Here is a 17,927-nt window from a genome sequence, read left to right as displayed (position 1 = left end):
GCCAGCAGGAATGCTGCACTGAACACACCAACTCTAGCTAAATCTAAGGAATGATACCAAATGTCACTGCACACTGCCTCAAGAGGTGCATAATTACTCAAATTAATGAGACCTCTTTGGAAACCCTTAAGAAAACTCTTAGATTTAAAAACTAAATTTAAAAATTTAGGCTTAATTTAAGAAAACTTAGATTTAAAAATTACCTATTAACACATTTAGTGTTTTCCTTTTAGTGTTCACTGCTTTGAGTTTTCATGTTTCTAGAGACATTTATGATATCCTTCTTTTAAAGAAAAATTTAAAATTCAACATTCTATCTTTTACAAAAAGTATGACTTACTTAATTCATCTTTTATCAGGTGAACATCAGTGGGAAATATTTCCATTCAGAGTAACCATGTTACAGGATTGCTAAAATGAGCAAGTGAGGGGCTTCCCAATAACATTAAATTTCATCTGCATCAATGATTAGAGAAAGTGGATAGAGGCCAAAGGTTAAATGCAAGGTGACCATCATTAAGCACACCCTTAGTCAAAACAAGAAGAGTTCCTGGCTGCACAAAAACCAAGAAACAAATAGACAATGATGACTTACATCTTCCACATAGAAATTATGCAATATTTGGATAATTTATAACGGTAGTCAAATCACAGAAAGACATCTCTAGGTGAACAATCAGCCAATCAGCCAGTCATCCCCAGCTAAGTGGTTTCCTAGATTACAACTTAATAGTTATTATCAATCTCCTAATAGCAAGGTCCTTCCTACCACAATTTGCATCAGTGTATTATAAATTAAGTAATAGCAGCAGTGGATTATCAAGAGCCTTTGGTCCATGCTTGCTGAGGCAGCACATATACTAAAATTGGAATGATACAGAGAAGATTAGCATGGCTCCCCCTCTGCAAGGATGACACGCAAATTTGTGAAGTTTTCCATATTTTATAAACGAAATCTGAAGGAATTCACCACCACTAAATCAGCATTACAGGATATGTACAAGGGACATCTCTAGATGGAAATGTTAAGCCTAAATAGTTTTCACCAGTTAAAAAAACCCACAGTGAATGTAGCAGACCAATTGCTTACCAAGCAAGTAAGAAACTAAAACAAAACAAAAGAAGTAAGATCAACACTATACAAAATCAGTCGAGGGATAAACAAAAAATGCAGATTATGATACCTAATACATAAAGTGTGGAGGAGGAAGAAGAATAAAAAGAAATATTTTTAGATCGTGTCTTAAACAGAGTGATCATTAACTTACTATAGACTGTTACATAGTTAGAAAACTACCCACGACCCTTATGGTAACCATAAACCTAAAGCCTATAACACACACACACAAAATTGAAGAAAAAAAAGAAATTTAATCACAACACTGAAGAAAAACACCAAGTAACAAGAAGAGTAAAAGAGAGGAAGAAGGGAAGAGGAGCTATAAAAACAACCAGAAAACAATAAAATGGCAATAAATACATACCTATCAATAATCACCTTAAATGTAAATGGACTGAATGCACCAATAAAAGACAAAGAGTGGCAGAATGGATAAAGAAACAAGACCTATCTGTATACTGCCCACAAGAGACTCATTTCACACCTAAAGACATACACAGACTGAAAGTGAAGGGATGCAAAAAGATACTTCATGCAAATAATAGGGGGAAAAAGCAAGAGTAGCAGTACTTATATCAGACAAAATAGACTTCAAAACAAAGTAACAAGAGACAAGGAAGGACATTACATAATAATAAAGGGATCAGACCTGTAAGAGGATACAACAATTATGAAAATCTATCCACCCAATATAGGAGCACCTAAATATGTAAAACAAATACTAACAAAACTAAAGGGAGAAATAGACTGCAACTCATTCATATTAGGGGACTTTAACACACCACTTATATCAATGGGCAGATCAACCAGAAAGAACATAGATAAGAAAACAGAACAACACATTAGATTAAATGGAATTAACAGATATCTACAGAACATTCCACCCAAAAGCAGCAGGATACACATTTTTCTCAAGTGTACATGGAATATTCTCCAAAATAGGTCATATATTAGGCCACAAAAACTATCTCAATAATTCAAAAGGACTGAAATTTTATCAAGCCATTTCTGAGACCACAATGGTATGAGACTGGAAGTAAATTACACAAAAACAAAAAAGCCCACAAACACATGGAGGCTAAACAGCATGCTTCTAAATAATGAGTAGATCAATGACCAAACCAAAACAAATCAAGCAATATATGGAAACAAATGAAAACAAATTTCAACAGTCCAAAATTTGTGGGATGTCACAAAAGCAGTTCTAAGAGGGAACTACAAGCAATACAGGCCTACCTCAAGAAACAAGAACAATCCCAAATAAACAGTCTAAACTCAAAATTAACTAAACTAGAAAAAAAAACAAAAATGAAACTCAAAGTCAGTAGGAAAGACATAACAAACATCAGAACAGAAATTAATAAAACAGATAAAAATAAAATAATAAAAAAAAATCAATGAAACCAAGAGCTCTTTGAGAAAATAAGCAAAATAGACAAAGCCCTAGCCACAATTAAGAAAAAAGGAAAGAATACACAAATAAACAAAATCAGAAATGAAAAAGGAATGATCACAACTGATACCACAAAAATACAAAGAATTATTAGAGAATACTATGAAAAATTACATGCCAATACATTGGACAACCTAGAAGAAATGAACAAATGCCTAGAAAAGTGCAACCTTCCAAGATTGACACAAAAGAAAAAGAAAATCTGAACAGACCAATTACAAGTAACAAAATTAAACTGGTAATCAAAAACTCCCAAAAAACAAAATTTGAGGACCAGATGGCTTCACAGGTGAATTCTACCAAACATTTAAAGAGGAGCTAATAACCATCCTTCTGAAAGTATTCCAAAAGGTAGAAGAGGAGGGAATACTTCCAAATTCATTCTATGAGGCCAGAAACTCTGCAATACAAAAAACAGACAAAACACTCCAAAAAAAGAAAATTGCATACCAATACCCCTGATGAACATAGATGAAAAATCCTCAACAAATTATTAGCAAACCAAATTCAAAAATACAGCAAAAGGATTATCCATAGGAAAAAGTGGAATTTACTTCAGGAATGCAAAGATGGTACACAATATTTGTAAATCAATCAAAATGATACACCACATTAACAAAAAGGATACAAATCACATGATCATCCCAACAGATGCTAAAAAGGCATTTGACAAAATTCAACATCCACTCATGATATAAACTCTCAACAAAATGCATATGGGAGGGATAAAAACTTTCAACAAAATGGTAAACCTGAAAACAACCTGAAGGCTGAAGAACAGACTACCTACACCTGGGGAAGAAGAGAAGCCCTCACCGTAAAGAGCAGAGGCGCGATCAAGCAAGACCCAAGCCTTCCCCCAACCCTAGCCTACAGACAGGAAAAAGAGGAACGCAGCAGGGAAGGGACAGGAGCCCAGGAATGCTGTACACCTGGCCCTGGAGTTCTCCAGAAGCATGAGCCCACATTACGTTGGATTCTGGTGATTAGCAGGACTGGACACCAGGAACAGGTGGAACACTAAGGGAGGCTGAAACTCCAGTTGCTTGTGGAGAACAGGCAAGCTCCACTGGTTCCACTGAGACAAAAGCAGAGGTGGCAGTTTGAAAGACTTGCCAGCAGCAGGAGGGGTACCAGGAGGGTTGGACAGAGCTCTCTCCTCAGGAGAAAGGGCAGATGGAGGATACCTTCCAGCCCTCCCTTAGCCTAACAGGTTGGGAACTCTCAGGAGCCCCAGACACTCCATCACCCTCACTAGCAACACAGTCCCAAGACATATCCCTGAGTGCACTTCCTGCTATCCAACCCACTCCACCCAGCAGCAGCATTAGACTTTGCTGCTTGGCAGGGAGAGGAAGACTCTCCCACCTTTATCAGCAACCAGGGAAGCATCAGCAAGAGCCATCCCCAAGAGCTCCTTCCTCCCCCGGGGTCAAAGCCGGGTGCTGTGGGACCAGCCCTACCCCAGAGCTGCACAACAGCTCCACTGCCCCATGAATCCTGCAGCCCTGCTATTGGCACAGGGGAGGCAAAAGGTGGCCCCACCCACAGCAAACCCAACAGAGACTTATGGTCTGAGCACAAAGGTGGCTGAAGCAAACTACCAGCACTGCAGACTCAGACCACAATGGAAGACAGACAGAAAGGCAGCCCTACCTACTGCACACCAACAGCTGGGGCTCCGGCAAAGTAGAACCAACAGCAGAGACTAAAAAGACTTGAGCTCCAGGGCACCACAGAATGTCTCCTATATAACTAGTGCTCTACAGGCCAGGAAACATAGCAGAGCCATCTAAAACAAAGGAAAAAACACAGAAACCCTGAAAAAATGACACACAGGAGTATGTTCCAAACAAAACTACAGTACAGGACACCAGAAAGAGGGCTAAATTGAAACAGAGATTACCAATCTTCTTAATAAAGATTTCAAAGTAAAAGTCATAAACATGCTCAAGGATCTACAGAAAAATATTTAAGATCTCAGAGAGGACTTCCACAAGGAGACAGAAAAAGAAAAAGAGCCACTAGAAGTTGAAGAATACAGTATCTGAAATGAAAAATTCAATGTAGGGATTTAAGAATAGATTACTGCAGGTAGAGGAGACACTGTATGAGATGGAAATTAGAGAACAGGAACAAAACGAAACTAAAACATACAGGGAAAAAAGGTTCCCTATAAAAGAAATAATAGTAAGAGAGCTGTGTGACCAAACCAAATGAAACAATATTCACACAATAGGGGTATGAAAAGGAGAAGAGGGAGACAAGAGAATTGAAAGTTTCTTTCAGTAAATAATTATAGAAAAACCTCCCCAATCGGGGAAGGAAATAGACACTCAGCTCATGGAAGCACAGAGTTGTTCCTTAACAAAAGGAACCCAAGGAAGGCAAAATCTAGACATAACAACTGAAATGGCAAAGATCAAGGATAAGAAGAGAATACTGAAAGAAGCCAGAGAGAGAAAAAAAATTGATTATAAAGGAAAGAAACCTCATCAGGCTATCAGCAGGCTTCTCAGCAGAAACTTTACATGCCAGAAGGACATGGCATGATATATTTAATGTAATGAAATAGAAGGACCTCCAACTAAGAATCCTCTACCTGGGAAGATTATCATTTAAATTAGAAGCAGGGATTAAACAATTTCCAAATGATCAAAAGTTGAAGGAATTCACCACCCTAAGCTAGCCCTACAAAATATGTTAAAGGAACTGCTGTAGATGGAAATATTCCTAAGGCTAAATAGCTTTCACCAGTGAAACTAAGCCCACAGTAAAGGTAGTAGACTAATTAATTACCAAGCAAGTACAAAATAAAAACAAAAGAGGCAAAATCAACTATACACAAAATCAGTCAAGGGATATAAAAAAGTGCATGTATTATGACATCTAATACATAAAGTGTGGAAAATAAGAAGACAGACTCTATAATATCTTTCTACACTGATAAATTGTAACTAGACGTAGTAAGGCTTTCATAATATGGGTAACTGTTAAACAACTGTGTTGTACATCTGAAAACAATGTAAGATTGTATATCAAGAATAATTTCATTTGGGTATCATTAATCTACAATTGCATGAGGAACATTATGTTCACTAGACTCCCCCCATCATCAAGTCCCCCCCACAAAGCCCATTACACTCACTGCCCATCGGCATAGTAAGATGCTATACAATCACTACTTGTCTTCTCTGTGTTGTACAGCCCCTACATTATGTCTGCTAATAGTAATGCCCCTTTTTTTTCTCCTTATCCCTCCCTTCCCACCCACCTTCCCCAGTCGCTTTCCCTTTGGTAACTGTTAGTCCATTCTTGGGTTCTGTGAGTCTGCTGCTGTTTTGTTCCTTCAGTTTTCTCTTTGTTCTTATACTCCACATATGAGTGAAATTATTTGATACTTGTCTTTTTCCGCCTGTCTTATTTCACAGAGCATAATACCCTCTAGATCCATCCATGAAGTTGCAAATGGTAGGATTTGTTTTGTTCTTGTGGCTGAATAATATTCCATTGTGTATATGTACCACATCTTCTTTATCCATTTATCTACTGATGGACAGTTAGGTTGCTTCCATTTCTTGGCTATTGTAAATAGTGCTGCGAAAAACATAGGGGTGCATATGTATTTTTGAAACTGGAGTGCTGCATTCTTAGGATAAATGACTAGGAGTGGAATTCCTGGGTCAAATGGTATTTCTATTTTGAGTTTTTTGAGGAACCTCCATACTGCTTTCCACAATGGTTGAACTAATTTGCACTCCCACCAGCAGTGTAGGAGGGTTCCCCTTTTCCCACAACCTCGCCAACATTTGTTCTTGTTTGTCTTTTGGATGGTGGCCATCCTAACTGGTATGAGGTGATATCCCATTGTGGTTTTAATTTGCATTTCTCCGATGATTAGCAATGTGGAGCATCTTTCCATTTGCCTGTTGGCCATCTGAAATTCTTCTTTGGAGAAGTGTCTGTTCAGATCCTGTGCCCATTTTTTAATTTCATTATTTGCCTTTTGTTTGTTGAAGTGCCTGAGCTCTTTATATATTTTAGATGTCAACCCTTTAACAGATATGTCATTTATGGATATATTCTCCCATACTGTAGGATGCCTTTTTGTTTTATTGATGGTGTCCTTTGCTGTACAGAAGCTTTTCAGTTTGATACAGTCCTACTTCTTCATTTTTGCTTTTGTTTCCCTTGCCAAGGGAGATATGTTCATGAAGAAGTCACTCATGTTTATGTCCATGAGATTTTTGCCTATGTATTTTCCTAAGAGTTTTATGGTTTCATGACTTACATTCAGGTCTTTGATCCATTTCAAATTTACTTTTGTGTACGGGGCTAGACAGTAATCCAGTTTCATTCTCTTACATGTAGCTGTCCAGTTTTGCCAACACCAACTGCTGAAGAGGCTGTCATTTCCCCCATTGTATGTCCATGGCTCCTTTATCATATATTAATTGACCATATATGTTTGAATTAATATCTGGGGACTCTATTCTGTTCCACTGCTCTGAGGCTCTGTTCTTGTGCCGGTACCAAATTGTCTTGATTACTGTGGCTTTGTAGTAGAGCTTGAAGTTGGGAAGTGAGATCCTCCCTGCTTTATTCTTTCTTCTCAGGATTGCTTTGGCTATTTGTGGTAAATGTGGTTCCATATGAATTTTAGAACTATTTGTTCCAGTTCATTGAAGAACACTGTTGGTATTTTGATAGGGATTGCATTTAATCTGTAGATTGCTTTCGGCAGGATGGCCATTTTGACAATATTAATTCTTCCTAGCCAAGAGCATGGAATGAGTTTCCATTTGTTAGTGTCCTCTTTAATTTCTCTTAAGAGTGTCTTGTAGTTTTCAGGGTATAGGTCTTTCACTTCCTTGGTTAGGTTTATTCCTAGGTATTTTATTCTTTTTGATGCAATTGTGAATGGAATTGGTTTCCTGACTTCTCTTTCTGCTAGTTAATCGTTAGTGTATAGGAAAGCAACAGATTTGTGTATTAATTTTGTATCCTGCAACTTTGCTGAATTCAGATATTAGTTCTAGTGCTTTTGGAGTGGAGTTTTTAGGGTTTTTTATGTACAATATCATGTCATCTGCAAATAGTGACAGTTTGACTTCTTCTTTACCAATCTGGATGCCTGGTATTTCTTTGTTTTGTCTGATTGCTGTGGCTAGGACCTCCAGTGCTATATTGGATAAGAGTGGGAAGAGTGGGCATCCCTGTCTTGTTCCCGATGTTAGGTGAAAACCTTTCAGCTTCTCGCTGTTAAGTATGATGTTGGCTGTGGGTTTGTCATATATGGCCTTTATTATGTTGAAGTACTTGCCCTATACACCCATTTTGTTGAGAGTTTTTATCATGAATGGATGTTGAATTTTGACGAACACTTTTTCAGCATCTATGGAGATGATCATGTGATTTTTGTCCTTTTTGTTTATGTGGTGGATGACGTTGATGGATTTTCAAATGTTGTACCATCCTTGCATCCCTGACATGAATCCCACTTGATCATGGTGTATGATCTTCTCAATGTATTTTTTAATTTGGTTTGCTAATATTTGTTGAGTATTGTTGCATCTTTGTTCATCAGCGGTGTTGGTCTGTAATTTTCTTTTTTGGTGGGGTCTTTGCCTGGTTTTGGTATTAGAGTGATGCTGGCCTCATAGAACAAGTTTGGAAGTATTCCTTTGTCTTCTGTTTTTTGGAAAATTTTAAGGAGAATGGGTATTATGTCTTCTCTATATGTCTGATAAAATTCAGTGGTGAATCCATCTGGTCCATGGGTTTTGTTCTTGTGTAGTTTTCTGATTACCAATTCAATATTGTTGCTGGTAATTGGTCTGTTTAGATTGTGGGTTTCTTCCTCGGTCAGTCTCAGAAGGTTGTATTTTTCTAGGAAGTTGTGCATTTATTTCTTCTGTGTTCTCCAGCTTGTTAGCATATAGATTTTCATAATATTCTCTAATAATTCTTTGTATTTCTGTGGGGTCCATCATGATTTTTCCTTTCTCATTTCTGATTCTATTTATGTGTGTAGATTCTCTTTTTCTCTTAGTAAGTCTGGCTAGGGGCTTACCTATTTTGTTTATTTTCTCAAAGAACCAGCTCTTGGTTTAATGGATTTTTTTCTATTGTTTTAGTCTTCTCAATTTTATTTATTTCTTCTCTGATCTTTATTATATCCCTCCTTCTGCTGACTTTGGGCCTCATTTGTTCTTCTTTCTCCAGTTTCAATAATTGTGACTTTAGACTATTCATTTGGGATTGTTCTTCCTTTTTAAATAGGCCTGTATTGCTATATACTTTCCTCTTTGAACTGCCTTCGCTGCGTCCCACAGAAGTTGGGGCTTTGTGCTGTTGTTAACATTTGTCTCCATATATTGCCTGACCTCTGTTTTAATTTGGTCATTGATCCATTGATTATTTAGAAACATGTTGTTAACCCTCCTTGTGTTTGTGAGCCTTGTTTTCTTTGTACAATTTATTTCTAGTTTTATACCTTTGTGGTCTGAAAAGTTGGTTGGTAGGATTTCAATCTTTTGGAATTTACTGAGGCTCTTTTTGTGGCCTAGTATGTGGTCTATTGTGGAAAATGTTCCATGTGCACTTGATTAGAATGTGTATCCTGCTGCTTTTGGGTGTAGAGTTCTGTAGATTTATGTTAGGTCCATCTGTTCTAGTGTGTTGTTCAGTGCCTCTCTGTTCTTATTTATTTTCTGTCTGGTGGTTCTATCCCTTGGAGTGAGTACTGTGTTGAAGTCTCCTAGAATGAGTGCATTGCATCTATTTCCTCCTTTAATTCTGTTCGTATTTGTTTCACATATGTCGTTACTCCTGTATTGGCTCCATAAATATTTATAATAGTTATATCTTCTTGTTGGACTGAGCCCTTTATCATTATATAATGTCCTTCTTTATCTCTTGTTACTTTCTTTATTTTGAACTCTATTTTGTCTGATACAAGTACTGCAACATCTGCTGTTTTCTCCTATTGTTTGCATGAAATATCTTTTTCCATCCCTCCACTTTTAGTCTGTATATGACTTTGGGTTTGAGGTGAGTCTCTTGTAAGCAGCATACAGATGGGTCTTGCTTTTTTATCCATTCTACTACTCTATGCTTAGATTGGTGCACTTAGTCCATTTATATTTAGGGTGATTATCGAAAGATATGTACTTATTGCCATTGCAGGCTTTGGATTTGTGGTTATCAAAGGTTCAAGGTTAGCTTCTTTACTATCTAACCATCTGACTTTACTCTCTTATGAAGCTATTATAAACACAGTGTGATGATTCTTTATTTCTCTCCCTTCTTATTCTTCCTCCTCCATTCTTTATATGTTAGGTGTTTTATTCTGTACTCTTTTGTATTTCCTTTGAGTGCTTTTGTGAATAGTTGATTTTATTTTTTTGCCTTTAGTTAGTATCTGGTTCGTCTGCTTTCTTTGCTGTGATTTTATTTTCTCTGGTGACATCTATTTAGCCTTAGGAGTGCTTCCATCTAGAGCATTCCCTTTAAAATATCCTGTAGAGGTGGTTTGTGGGAGGCAAATTCCCTCAACTTTTGCTTGTCTGGGAATTGTTTAATCCCTCCTTCATATTTAAATAATAATCGTGCTGGATATAGTATTCTTGGTTCGAGGCCCTTCTGTTTCATTGCATTAAATATATCATGCCATTGTCTTCTTGCCTGTAAGGTTTCTGTTTAGAAGTCTGATGACAGATAGCCTGCTGGGTTTTCCTTTGTAGGTGATCCTTTTTCTCTTCCTGGCTGCCTTTAATCCTCTGTCCTTGTCTTTGATCTTTGCCATTTTAATTATTATATGTCTTGGTGTTGTCCTCCTTGGGTCCCTTGTGTTGGGAGATCTGTGGGCTTCCATAGTCTGAGAGACTATTTCCTCCCCCAGTTTGGAGAAGTTTTCAGCAATTATTTCTTCAAAGACACTTTCTATCCCTTTCTCTCTCTTCTTCTTCTTCTTCTGGTACCCCTATAATGCGAATATTATTCCATTTGGATTGGTCACACAGTTCTCTTAATATTCTTTCATTCCTGGAGATCCTTTTATCTCTCTCTGCCTCGGTTTTTCTGTATTCCTGTTCTCTGATATCTATTCCACTAACAGTCTCTTGCACCTAATCCAGTCTGTTCTTAAGTCCTTCCTGAGACTGTTTCATTTCTGTAATCTCCCTCGGGACTTCATCCCTTAGCTCTTGCATATTTCTCTGCAGGTCCATCAGCATGGTTATGACCTTTATTTTGAATTCTTTTTCAGGAAGATTGATTATATCTATCTACCCAGGCCCTCTCTCTGGGGTTGTCTGAGTGATTCTTGACTAGATCAGATTCTCCTGCCTTTTCATGGTGATAGAGGTGGTTATAGGCAGTTGGCACATGTGTCAGCTCAGAGAACAAAGTCCCTTCCTGCTTGCTGGTCACCTTGTCCTTCTCTGCTTCCTGTGTTGGCTACCCCCACACAGGGAGGAGGCTCTGGGACAATCTCCCTACTTGCCATGGGTGGGGCAGCCCTCAGGAGAGCCCATAGCCCTGCGGGGATTGGCAGGCAGCCCAGGAGTGCTCTCCTGCGAAAACAGCACCCCTTCGTGCCTTGCTCCAGCTTCCTCTGTGCTGGGCAGCTCCATGCCAACAGCAGCCTCTGGGTCTATCCCGATTAGCTGTGTGCTGGGAGGAGACTCTGTGTGGTTGCTGTGGGCAGGGCCACTCTCCAGCTGCTCCACAGCTGTGGTGCGTCAGCTGGTTTGCTTGCAGCACTGGCCAGGGGGAACGAATGGTGGGATGCTTATCACCGTGAGGGGCTTTGGGGCTGGGTTACCCCCCAGGGAGCTGGGGCACCTGAAGTTCCTTTGGATTCCCAGCCTGCTGGGCTGAGTGTGCCTGGCCAATTCCATCCAGCTGTTAAGCCCTTGGCCCTTTAAGACTTTCAAGAAGCACCCACTTTTCTTTTGTCCCAGGGGAGCCAGCTGTGGGGACCCGCTCGCAGTCTCCATCTCATATTTTACTTTTTCATTTTTCTAATATCCAGTACACCATACAATGTCTGTCTGTGTTCTCAGTGCAGATTACTAGGTCTCGTTACGTAGCAGTCCTGTGCTTCCACTCCCTCCCAACTCTGATTCTTTTCCTGCCGCCAGTTAGCTGGGGTGGGAGGAGTGCTCGGGTCCTGCCAGGTCGAGGCTTTGTATCTTACCCTTTTCGTGAAATGCTGAGTTCTTGCAGATGTAGATGTAGCCTGGCTGTTGTACTGTATCTTCTGGTCTCTCTTTTAGGCATAGTTGTATTTATTGTATTTTCAAAAATACATACGGTTTTGGGAGGAGATTTCTGCTGCCCTACTCACACCACCATCTTGAGCCTCCTCCAATGATGCTTTAATTTTTTTAAATGAGTATGGAGGATACACACCTTAACATAAAAAAGGCCATATATGACAAATCCCCCAGCTAACATCATACTCAGTGGTGAAAAGCTGGAAGCATTTACTCTAAGATTAGGAATAAGACAAGGAGCCCATTCTCACCACTTTTATTCAACACAGTACTGGAGATCCAACCCATGGCAATCAGACAAGATAAAAAGATAAAAGATATCCAAATTGGTAAAGAAGATGTTACACTGTCACTATTTGCAGATGACAGGATCGTATATATAAAAAGTCCTAGAGACTCCACCAAAAAACTATTAGAATAACTCTGTTCAGCAAAGTTTCAGGATACAATATAAATACACATAAATCTGTTGCATTCCTATATATTAACAGCAAACCTACAGAGAAATCAGGAAAACCATTCCATTTACAACGGCATCAAAAAGAATAAAATACCTAGAAATATTCTGAACCAAGGAGGTGAAAAATCTGCACTGTGAAAACTATAAGACACTCACGAGATAAATTAAATAAGACACTTATAAATTGAAATCTATCCCATGCTCATGATTAGGAAGAATTAATATTGTCAAAATGGCCATCCTGCCCAAAGCAATTTACACATTCAATGCAATCCCTATCAAAATACCAACAGCATTCTTCATTTAACTAGAACAATAGTTCTAAAATTCATTTGGAACCCAGAAGACCCTGAATAGCCAAAACAATCTGAAGAAAGAAGAACAAAGCTGGGGGGATTATACTCCCTGGCTTCAAGCTATACTACAAAGCTATAGTAGTCAAAACAGTTATGATACTGGCACAAAAAACAGACCCATAGATCGACGGAATAGAAAAGACAGCCCAGATACAAAGCCATGTATAGTCAATTAATATATGATAAAGGAGCCATGAATATACAATGAGGAAAACACAGTCTCTTCAATAACTGTTGTTGGGAAAACTGGATAACTGCATCCAAGAGAATGAAAATGGATTACTGTCTAACTCCACATACCAAAGTAAACTTGTAATGAATTAAACACCTAATGTAAGACATGAAACCATAAAACTTTTACAAGAAAACATAGGCAAAAATCTCTTGAACATAAGCATGAGCAAGCAATTTTTTTCCTGGACACATCTCTCCAGGAAAGGGAAACAAAATCAGAAATGAACAAGTGGGACTACTACTATAATACTAAAAAGCTTCTGCACAGCAAAGGACACCATCAACAAACAAAAAGCAACCTATAGTATGGGAGAATATATTTGTAAATTACTTATCCAACCAAGGGTTAACATCCAAACTATATAAAGAATTCATATGCCTCAACACCAAAAAAAGAAAAATAACTCAGTTTAAAAATGGGCACAGTATATAATACATATACAAAATACGTGTCAGTTGACTTTTATGCTGTTGGTGAGACTTCTAGTCAAGAGTAGTCTATTAGTAGTTAAGTTTTTCAAGAGTAAAAAGTTATGCATGGATTTTCAACTGTACCAGGCAGGGGTCAGTGACCCTAATCCTCACATTGCTCAAGTGTTGACTGTACACAGGCACACACATATGCGTATAAGATGTCTCTGGAAGGAACACATGAAACACATTGATTGTTTCTGGGGAGGGGCTAGGAGTGAGAAGGGAGACTTCATAGAATGCCTATTTGGACCTTTAGGTTGTAATATTGCGAATGTAAAAAAAAAAATATATATATATATATATATAAAATATTTAAAATATTTTAATATATATAAATATATCATTTAAATATTAATACATATATAGTATATATAAATATTAATATGTAAGTATATATTAATCTTATTTATGTATTAATATACATAAGTGTATATATATATATAAATCAGTATCTTAAAAAGATTTTTTAAACTAAACAAATAAATAAATATGGGCAGACATTTTTCCAAAGAAGAAATACAGACAGCCAACAGTCATATGAAGAGATGATCCACATTGCTTATTACCAGGGAAATGCAAATCAAAACCATAACAAGTTATCACCTCCCACCAGTAAGAATAAACACTATCCAAAAAACAAGAAATAACAACCGTTGGAAAGGATGTGGAGAAAAGGCTACCCTCCTATGCTGTTGGTAGGAAAGTAAACAGTAGCTACTGTGGAAAACAATATTGAAGTTCCACAAAAAAATAAAAACACAGACACCATATAAACCAGTAATTCCACTTCTAGGAATTTACCTGAAGAAAACAAAGTCACTGATTTGAAAAAATACATGCACCCCTAAGTTTACTGCCAAATTATTTACAAAACCCAAGATATGGAAGCAACTAAAGTGTCCACCAATAGATGGGTGGATAAAGAAGATGTGGTACATATACACAATGGAATATTATTCAGCCATATAAAACACAGAAATCCTGCCATTTGCGACAACATGGACGGAGCTACAGGGTATTATGCTAAATGAAATAAGCTGGGTGGAGAAAGACAAATGCCATATGAATTCACATATATGTGGGATCTAAAAACAAAATAAAACAAAATGAAAAAAATAGCAATAGTCTCACAGGCACTGAGATGGGGCTGCTGGTTACCTTGAGGGAGGGATTGTAGTGGGTGGGTAGGGACGGAAAGGGGATAAATGGGCACAAAAAATTTGAATCATAATATTGGTTGGTCACAGGGATGATAGTACAGCATGGAGAATATAGCCAATGATTTTGTAACTTCTTTCTATGTTGTCAGTAAATGCATTAGTGGGGGAGAGGATTTAATAATATGGGTAATTGTGGAACCACTGTGTTCTATACCTGAAACCAATGTAAGATTGTGTATTAAATACACTTCAATGTTTTTTTCTTTCAAAAAGAGCCATTGCAAATATTTAGTGAAGACCTAATACCCATCCTCCTTAAACTTTCCCAAAAAGTAGAGGAGTATGGAATACTTCCAAACTCATTCTATGAGGCCAGCATCACTACTCTAATACCAAGACCAGGCAAAGACAACACAAAAAAAGAAAATTACAGACAAATATCCTTGATGAACATAGATGCAAAAATCCTCAACAAAGTATTAGCAAACCAAATTCAAAAATACATCAAAAAGACCATCCACTTTGACCAAGTACGATTTATTTCAGGGATAAAGGATGGTACAATATTAGAAAATAGATCAACATAATACACCACGTCAACAAAAAGAAGTAAAAAAACCATGTGATCATCTCCATAGATGCTGAAAAAGCATTTGACAAAATCCAACATCCATTTATGATAAAAACTCTCAACAAAATGCGTACAGAGGGCAAGTACCTCAACATAATGAAGGCCATACATGACAAACCCACAGCCAACATCATATTTAACAGCGAGAAGCTGAAAGCTTTTCCTTTAAGATCAGGAACAAGACATGGATGCTGCCTCTCCCCACTTTTATTCAAAATAGTACTGGTGGTGCTAGCCACAGCAATCAGACAACACAAAGAACGAAAAGACATCCAGACAGGTAAAGAAGTTAAACTGTCACTGTTTGAGAATGACATGATACTGTACATAAAAAACCCTAAAGAATCCACTCCAAAACTACTAGATCTAATATCTGAATTCAGCAAAGTTGAAGGATACAAAATAAATACACAGAAATCTGTTGCTTTCCTATACACTAACAATTAACTAGAAGAAAGAGAACTCAGGAAAACAATTCCAATCACAGCTGCATCGAAAAAAATAAAATACCTAGGAATAAACCTAACAAAGGAATTGAAAGACCTATACACTGAAAACTACAAGACACTCATAAGAGAAATTAACGAAGATACCACTAAATGGAAATACATCATGTGCTCATGGATAGGAGCAATAAGTATTTTCAAAATGGCCATACCACCCAAAGCAATCTACAGATTCAATGCAATCCCTATCAAAATACCAACAGCATCCTTCAATGAACTAAAGCAAATAGTTCTAAAATTCATATGGAACCACAAAGACCCCAAATAGCCAAAGCAATCCTGAGAAGGAAGAATAAAGCAGGGGGAATCTCACTTCCGAAATTCAAACTCTATTACAATGCCACAGTAATCAAGACAATTTGGTACTGGCACAAGAACAAACCCAAAGACCACTGGAACAGAATAGAGAGTCCAGATATTAACCCGAACATATATGGTCAATTAATATATGATAAAGGAGCCACGGATATACAATGGGGAAATGACAGCTTCTTCAACAGCTGATGTTGGCAAAACTGGACAGCTACATGTAAGAAAATGAAACTGGATTACTGCCTAACTCCATACACACAAGTAAACTCAAAATGGATCAAAGGCCTGAATGTAAGTCATGAAACCAGAAAACTCTTAGAAGAAAACATAGGCAAAACTTTCTTGGACATAAACATGAGCAACTTCTTCATGAACATATCTAGCTGGGCAAGGGAAACAAAAGCAAAAATGAACAACTGAGACTATATGAAACTAAAAAGCTTCTGTAAAGCAAAAGACACCATCAGCAGAACAAAAAGACATCCTACAGTATGGGAGAATATATTCACGAATGACATATCCAATAAGGGGCTGACATCGAAATTATATAAAGAGCCCAAGCACCTCAAAAACAAAAAGCAAATAATCCAGTTAAACAATGGGCAGGGTAGCTGAACAGACACTTCTTCAAAGAAGAAATTCAGATGGCCAACAGGCACATGAAAAGATGCTACACATCACTAATCATCAGAGAAATGAAAACTAAAACCACAATGAGATATCACGTCACACCAGTTAGGATGGCCACCATCCAAAAGAAAAACAACAAGAAATGTTGGCGAGGATGTGGAGAAAGGGAACCCTCCTACACTGCTGGTAGTAATGTAAACAAGTTCAACCAATGTGGAAAGCAGTATGGAGGTTCGTCAAAAAACTCAACATAGAAATACCATTTGAACCAGGAATTCCACTCCTATGCATTTACCCTAAGAATTCAGGAGCCACTAAAAATCGGAGGAGCCAAGATGGCAGCGTGAGTAGAGCAATAGAAATCTCCTCCCAAAACCATATATATTTTTGAAAATACAACAAATACAACTATCCCTAAAAGAGAGACCAGAAGATACAGGACAACAGCCAGACTACATCTACACCTGTGAGAACCCAGCGCCTCACGAAGGGGGTAAGATATAAGCCGCAATCGGCACGAACCGAGCACCCCTCACCCAAGCTACCAGCGGGAGGAGAGGAGTCGGACCGGGGAGGGAGAGGGAGCCCAGGACTGCTAAATAGCCAGCCCTAGTAATCTGCACTGGGAGCGCAGATATGCAGTGTGTGGTGTGCTTGATACTAGGGAAACAGGACAGTAAAACCTGTGAGTGGCCCCCACAGCCATCGCCCCGGGACAAGGAAAAGTGAGTGCTTTTTGAAAGTCTTAAAGGGACAGCTGGACGGAACCGTCCCAGGTCACTCAGTCCAGTGGCTGGGAATCCCTGGGAAGTCCAGGCGCCCTAACTCCATGGGCGGCAGCGCAGCTCAGAGGCCCCTCATGGCAATAAACTTCCCGCCCGTTCCCCTTCGGACACGGCTTCCCCAAAGCGGAGCAGCAGCCTGAGACCAGCCACGCCCACAGCAACCACGGAGCTTACTCCACAGTGGCCGGGCAAGAATCAGAGATCCTGTCTGCGTGCAGCTGCCAAGCACAAGCCGCTAGGGGTCGCCGATCTCCCAGGAGAGGAAGGACACAAACTAGCAAGAAGGGACGTTCTCCAAGCTGACACACGCGCCAGCTCCCCACAACTACCTCTATCACCATGAAAAGGCAGAAGAATTTGATCCAGACCAAAGTCACAGAGAAAACCCCTGAGAAGGAGCTTGGAGAGATAGACCTAACCAATCTCCCTGAAAAAGAATTCAAAATAAAGGTCATAACCATGCTGATGGAGCTGCAGAGAAAAATGCAACAGCTAACGGACAAAGTAGGGAGGAAGACTACAGAA

The 17,927-nt window shown here is 38.6% G+C and overlaps 1 protein-coding gene and 1 non-coding gene across 3 annotated transcripts in view; one reads left to right on the top strand and one right to left on the bottom strand.

Moving 5' to 3' along the window:
- MGA (MAX dimerization protein MGA) overlaps nucleotides 1-17,927 on the bottom strand; it is a 209,433-nt gene that overhangs the window by 169,465 nt on the left and 22,041 nt on the right. The window lies entirely within an intron of this gene.
- Nucleotides 837-946, top strand: LOC118931419 (U6 spliceosomal RNA). Its single transcript, XR_005032376.2, has one exon. It is a non-coding gene; the product is annotated as a U6 spliceosomal RNA (small nuclear RNA).

Source organism: Manis pentadactyla, chromosome 11 (genome assembly GCF_030020395.1).
Source record: "Manis pentadactyla isolate mManPen7 chromosome 11, mManPen7.hap1, whole genome shotgun sequence".
In the NCBI taxonomy this organism is placed as follows: domain Eukaryota; kingdom Metazoa; phylum Chordata; class Mammalia; order Pholidota; family Manidae; genus Manis; species Manis pentadactyla.
The sequence above is the reverse complement of the archived record's forward strand: the minus strand, read 5'-3'. Positions and strand labels throughout refer to the sequence as shown.